This window comes from Orycteropus afer, unplaced genomic scaffold, assembly GCF_000298275.1.
Source record: "Orycteropus afer afer isolate SDZICR_OR568_19922 unplaced genomic scaffold, OryAfe1.0 scaffold00370, whole genome shotgun sequence".
NCBI lineage: Eukaryota > Metazoa > Chordata > Mammalia > Tubulidentata > Orycteropodidae > Orycteropus > Orycteropus afer.
In genome coordinates, this window is record NW_006921957.1 from 562,702 (window position 1) to 568,636 (window position 5,935).

The window sequence follows — 5,935 nt, forward strand, 5'->3', positions numbered from 1 at the left end:
GTAGCATAGTGCCTAAGGCACTTGACTGCTAACCAGAAGGCTGGCAGTTCAAATCCACCAGCCACTCCTCAGAAGGAAGATGGGGCAATCTACTTCTATAGTGATACTGCCTTGGAAATCCAAGGAGGGGTCGCTATGAGTCAGGTCCAATTCGACAGCAGATAACAACAACAACAAGGGTTACTTGCAGGGCTAAGGGTTACTTATGGAACCCTAGTGGTACCATGATTAAGCACTTGTCTACTAACAGAATGGTCAGTGATTCAAACCCACCAGTCACTCTGTAGGAGAAAAGAGCTGGCAATCTCTTCCATGAAGATTACAACCTAAGAAACTATATGTGGCATTCTACTTTGTCCTATAGGGTCACTATGAGTCAAAATTGACTCCACAGCATCTAACAACAAGGGGTACTTACTAGTAATCTTCTAAATTACTAAAATTTGGCATCTGGAAACTGTTGTGATAAAAAGGCATGGGGGCCGCATTTGACCAGCTCTAACTTCATAAGAGGGAAGGAGAATCAATATCATCAACCCGAGGCTGATTCCTATGAGGCTGAAGTCAGACATGACTCCACCCTCCAACCTTTTTACCAATTCTGACACCAGCTGTCCTCCCCATGGCACTCTCTACTTCTTTACTGGGTTCAATAATTTGTTGCAATGGCCACACAGAACTCACAGACCATACTCCCAGTTAAGGGGTTTATTCTGGAATAACAGGTTACAATTCAGGTTCAGGAACATTCAGGATACATTCAGTCAAGACAGTCTGTTTTCAGCTGTGCCCAAAAGGGGGTCACTCTCTGGCATGGCCTCTGCCCTGCTTCAGGAAGTGTTACAAAGTTCTTTAGCTCTGCCAGTAAGTGCTCAGAGGCATTCCATTCTGCCAGTAAGCCTCAGCCTGAAAGTACTAATCTCTAACTCCATGGGCCAGGAAGCACCCCATTGTTTCCTGCCAGTATCCTTGTTCTGCCATTTCTCCATGGCTGCTTGTCACCATCTCTATTCTCCAGTGTTACAGCTCACTCACTCTCTCTGCCTCTGTATCCTGGGCCTAGGAGGTTCTCAGTGCAAGGATCTCGGGTCCAAAGAACATGTTCCATTCCCAGTTCTTCTTTCTTGATGATAGTAGTGAGATACTCTTTCATCCTCTGAGATGACTCATTTTAAGCCTAGCTTGATGGAAAAACTGATCAATTTCCTCATTAAGGTACCATATACCTTATTTGCATGGTCTCACTTCCACAAGTGTGCCATTCATGTTATTTACATTATTAACAAGCTATCCAATCCCCTTGGTGGGCCACAAGTACTTCATTTGTATAGTCTCACCCAGTACTTGTTGGGAGTTACAAAGACTAAGGCTAAAAGACCATATTAAGTAATTCACTGTACCATGTGTTATTAGGTGCTATTTAGTCAGTTCATACTCATAGTGACCCTATGTACGATAGAACAAAACAGCCCCACCCTGCGCCATCCTCACAATCATTGCTATGTTGGAGCCCACTGTTGCAACTACAGTGTTAATCTATTTTTTTGTTGAGGGATTTCCTCTTTTTCAGTGACACAATATCAAGCCTGATGGTCTTCTCCAGGGACTGGTCCCTCCTCATAACATGTCCAAAGTATGTGAGATGAAGTCTTGACATTCTCCTTTCTAAGGAGCATTAGAAGTACATTGGCTATACTTCTTCCGAGACAGATCTGTTCATTCTTCTGGCAATCCATGGTAACCCACTGCCATTGAGTCGATTCCAACTCATAGCAACCCCCATTGGGTTTCCAAGGCAGTTAATCTTTACAGAAGTAGATTGCCCCATCTTCCTTCCATGGAGTGGCTGGTGGGTTTGAACCACCAACCTTCTGGTTAGCAGTCAAATGCCTCAGGCACTGCACCACCAGAGCTCTTCAGAAACCCATAGAATATTCAATATTCTTTACCAAAACCACAATTCAAAGGCATCAATTCTTCTGTGGTCTTCTTTATTCATTATCCAGCTTTCACATACATATGAGGCAGTTGAAAATACCATAGCTTGGATCAGGAGCATCTTAATCTTCAAAGCGACATCTTTGCTTTTTAATGCTTCAAAAAGATCTTTTACAGCAGATCTGCCCAATGCAATATGTCATTTGATTTCTTAACTGGTGCTTCCAGGGGCATTGATTGTGGATCCAAGTAAAATGAAATTCTTGACAAGCTCAATCTTTTCTCCATTTATCATTATGCTGCTTATTGGTGCAGTTGTGAGGATTTTTTTTTTTTTTTTTTTTTATGTTGAAGTGTAATACATGTTGCATCTAGCAGGTTGTTAATTAGTCCTCCTCTAATCCTTATACTGCATTCTTCTTTGCATACCAGTTTCTCGGATTACTTGTTCCGCATACAGAATGAATAAGTATAATAAAAGGATACAACCTTGTCACACACCTTTCCTGATTCTAACCACACAGTATCCCTTTGCTCTGTTCAAACAACTCCCTCTTGGTCTATGTATAGGTTCCTCATGAGCACAATTAAGAGTTTTGGAATTCCTATTGTTTGCAATGTTATCCATAATTTGTTGTGATCCACAGAGTTGAATGCCTTTGCATAGCCAATAAAATGCAGGCAAATACCTTTCTAGTATTCTTGGCTTTCAAGCAAGATCATCTGACATCAGCAATGACATCCCCTGTTCCACATCCTCTTCTGAATATAGCTTGAATTTCTGACTGTTCCCTGTTCATGTATGGCTACAATCATTTTTGAAATATCTTCAGCAAAATTTTATTTGCATGTCATATTAATGTTATTGTTTGATAATTTATGCATTCTATTGGATCACCTTTCTTTGGAATGGGCACAGATCTCTTCCAGTTGGTTGGCCAGGTAGCTGTCTTCCAAATTTCTTGGCACAAATGAGTGAACACTTCCAGTGTTACATCTGTTTTTGAAACATCTCAATTGGTATTCTGTCAATTCCTGTAGTCCTGTGTTTCGCCAATGCCTTCATTGTAGCTTGGAGTTCTTCTTTCAAAACCATTGGTTCTTGATCATATGCTACCTCCTGAAATGGCTGAATGTTGACCAATTCTTCTTGGTACACTGATTCTGTGTTCTCTTTCTACCTTCTTTTGATGCTTCCTGTGTTGTTTGTTATTTCACCCATAAACTCTTTCAATATTGCAACTTGAGTTTTTCTTCAGTTCTTTCAGCTTGAGATATGCTGAGCATGTTCTTCCCTTTTGGTTTTCTAACTCCAGGTCTTTGCACATCTCATTACAATATTTTACTTTGTCTTCTCTAGCCACCCTTTGAAATCTTTTGTTCAGACCTTTTACTTCATCATTTCTTCCCTTCGCTTTAGCTACTCTACATTCAAGAACAAGTTTCAGAATTTCTTCTGACATCCATTTTTGGTCTTTTCTTTCTATTCTGAGTTTTTAATTACCTTTTGCTTTATTTATGTATGATGTCCTTGATTTCATCTCACAGTTCATCTGGTCTTTGGTCATCAGTGTTCAATGTGTCAAATATGTTCTTGAGATCATGTCTAAATTCAGATGGGATATATTCAAGGTTGTACCTTGGTTCCCATGGGCTTGTTTTAATTTTCTTCAGCTTGAACTTGTATATGAGCAACTGATAGTCTGTTCTTCAGACAGTCCCAGGCCTTGTCCTGACTGATGATATTGAGCTTCTCCATTGCCTAGTTCTGCAGATATAATAGATTTGATTCCTGTGTATTCTGTCTATTGAGGTACATATGTATAGTCACTGTTTATGTTGGAAAAAGGTATTTGAAATGAATAATTTATTGGTCTTGAAAACTCTATCATGTGATCTCTTGCATCATTTTTATCACTAAGGTCATATTTTCCAACTACCAATCTTTCTTTATTTCCAACGTCTGCATTTCAATCACCAATAATTATCAATGCATCTTGATTGACATGTTTGATCAATTTCATACTGCAGAAGTTGGTAAAAATCTTCAATTTCTTCAATTTGGCATGGCTGGTGCATAAATTTAAATAATAGCTGTATTCACTGGCCTTCCTTGTAGGTGTATGAATAGTATCCTATCACTGACAGTGTTTTACTTCAGAAGAGATCTTGAAATGTTCTTTCAGATGATGAATGTGATGCCATTCCTCTTCAATTTGATCATTCATCTTTCAGTCTTTTCATCTTTCAGTGATGGTCATTCCCAGCATAGTAGACCATATGAGTATCAAATTCAAAACAGATAATACCAGTACATTTCAGCTCACTAATGCCTAGGATACTGATCTTCAAGTGACCCATTTCATTTTTTATTCTAAATTTTATTACTTTATTGTTTTATTTTATGATTATATTATCTTTTTATTATAAATTACCTTTATCATCATCAGTTTAGCTTGGTTTAGGCTTGGGGATTAAATTTAGAATGTGTAGAACTATTCATTTGCACTTACATTATTTCTTACCTCTAATTTTCCAGTAACTGAAACTTTAAGATGGGAATTAGGGTTTAAGTGTTTGGTGAAGAAAATAAAGGGTCAATGAAAATGTGGGAAACCCTCACTGAGGTGGATAGACTCCATAGCCACAACAATGGACTTAACATACCAATTGGCATGAAGATGGCACAGGCAACATTTCATTCTCTTATACATAAGGTTGCCATGAGTTGGAGTCAGTCAACTTGACAGCAACTAACAACAGAAACAACATTCCTATTACAAAAGCAGACGTATGTCAATCCACTCAATTTTGTTTGTGCAGTGGTTCATTTGGGACATGCTGTTTGTAAACTGGTGTTATTTAAATTAATGATTCTCAAAAAATGTAAAAAATACTTTTACACTTAGAAGACATTGTTTTACAATACTTAACTGTGTTCATATGCACATATGTGTACATATACACAAAAATTGTATTCTAAATTCCAAGCAATCATGAGACTGCAAGGATAAGGACTCTATTATTCTATTTGATTGTGTTGTACTTTACAAAGTGTTTGCAACTGAAAGCCATTATTATTATTTATAGAAGGTAAATGTAAACACCAGGAACAGATTACTCATAAAAACCAGAGTAAACACCAGAAACAGATTTAAGGTGAACTGTTCTGCTCTACCCCCATTAGTACCCCACTCAGCATTGTAGCAGAAGAACTCACTTATGTCTAAAAGGGCACCTCCTCACCTTTCTCAACTTACCTATATCCATTTCTGTGTCATTGAGCAGGCACGCCATGAATCAGGTGTCAGCAAATCTCTCTTTGTAGGTGTGTCATCAGCTCAGGTCAGGTGTGATATGGCTACATTTGTTCTCTATCTCTGCAGCTTTTCTTGGCTGGATCTGGCCCCCTGTGCTTACTAGTCCAGCTCTCAATTGGTAGCTTTGGAACAATCTTGGGCCAGTGGAAAGGCTAGGCCAGCATTACAACAGCTCTCAAGACAAAACTGTTTTACAGGCACTCCCTATACAGTATATACCCAAACCTCTGTGGACAACTTCTTAGCTTTTCAGGCAGGCCTCCTCTTAGGCCCCTAAGGACAAGCCTCCTTTCAGCCTTAGGATTATAGCTATTCACACAGACAAGACATCTGCCGCTGTCAAAAGCAGGCCAGCTCAGGTCCCAGTCTGTCATTTCCTCTGCTCAGGCATCTGTCTGCACCACCTGGACAGCAGCTGCTTCTGCTTTACAGGGCACCCAGCTCCACTGGTGACCTTTTGCCTGGAGGTATCCAGCTCCACTCCAAGGGCCAACTATGTCCACTGCCACCCCCGACTGCTCTCTCTGCCCAAAACCTCTTCTGAGACTCTTGCTGCCAGCTCTGCCACTGTTTCTCTTCCGTGGGCCTCTTGCCACTGTTTCTCTTGGTCTTCATGTTATCAGCTCAGTGTTAAAGCCTTTGTCCCACATTACAGCTCTTACATTCTTCTTCTTCTT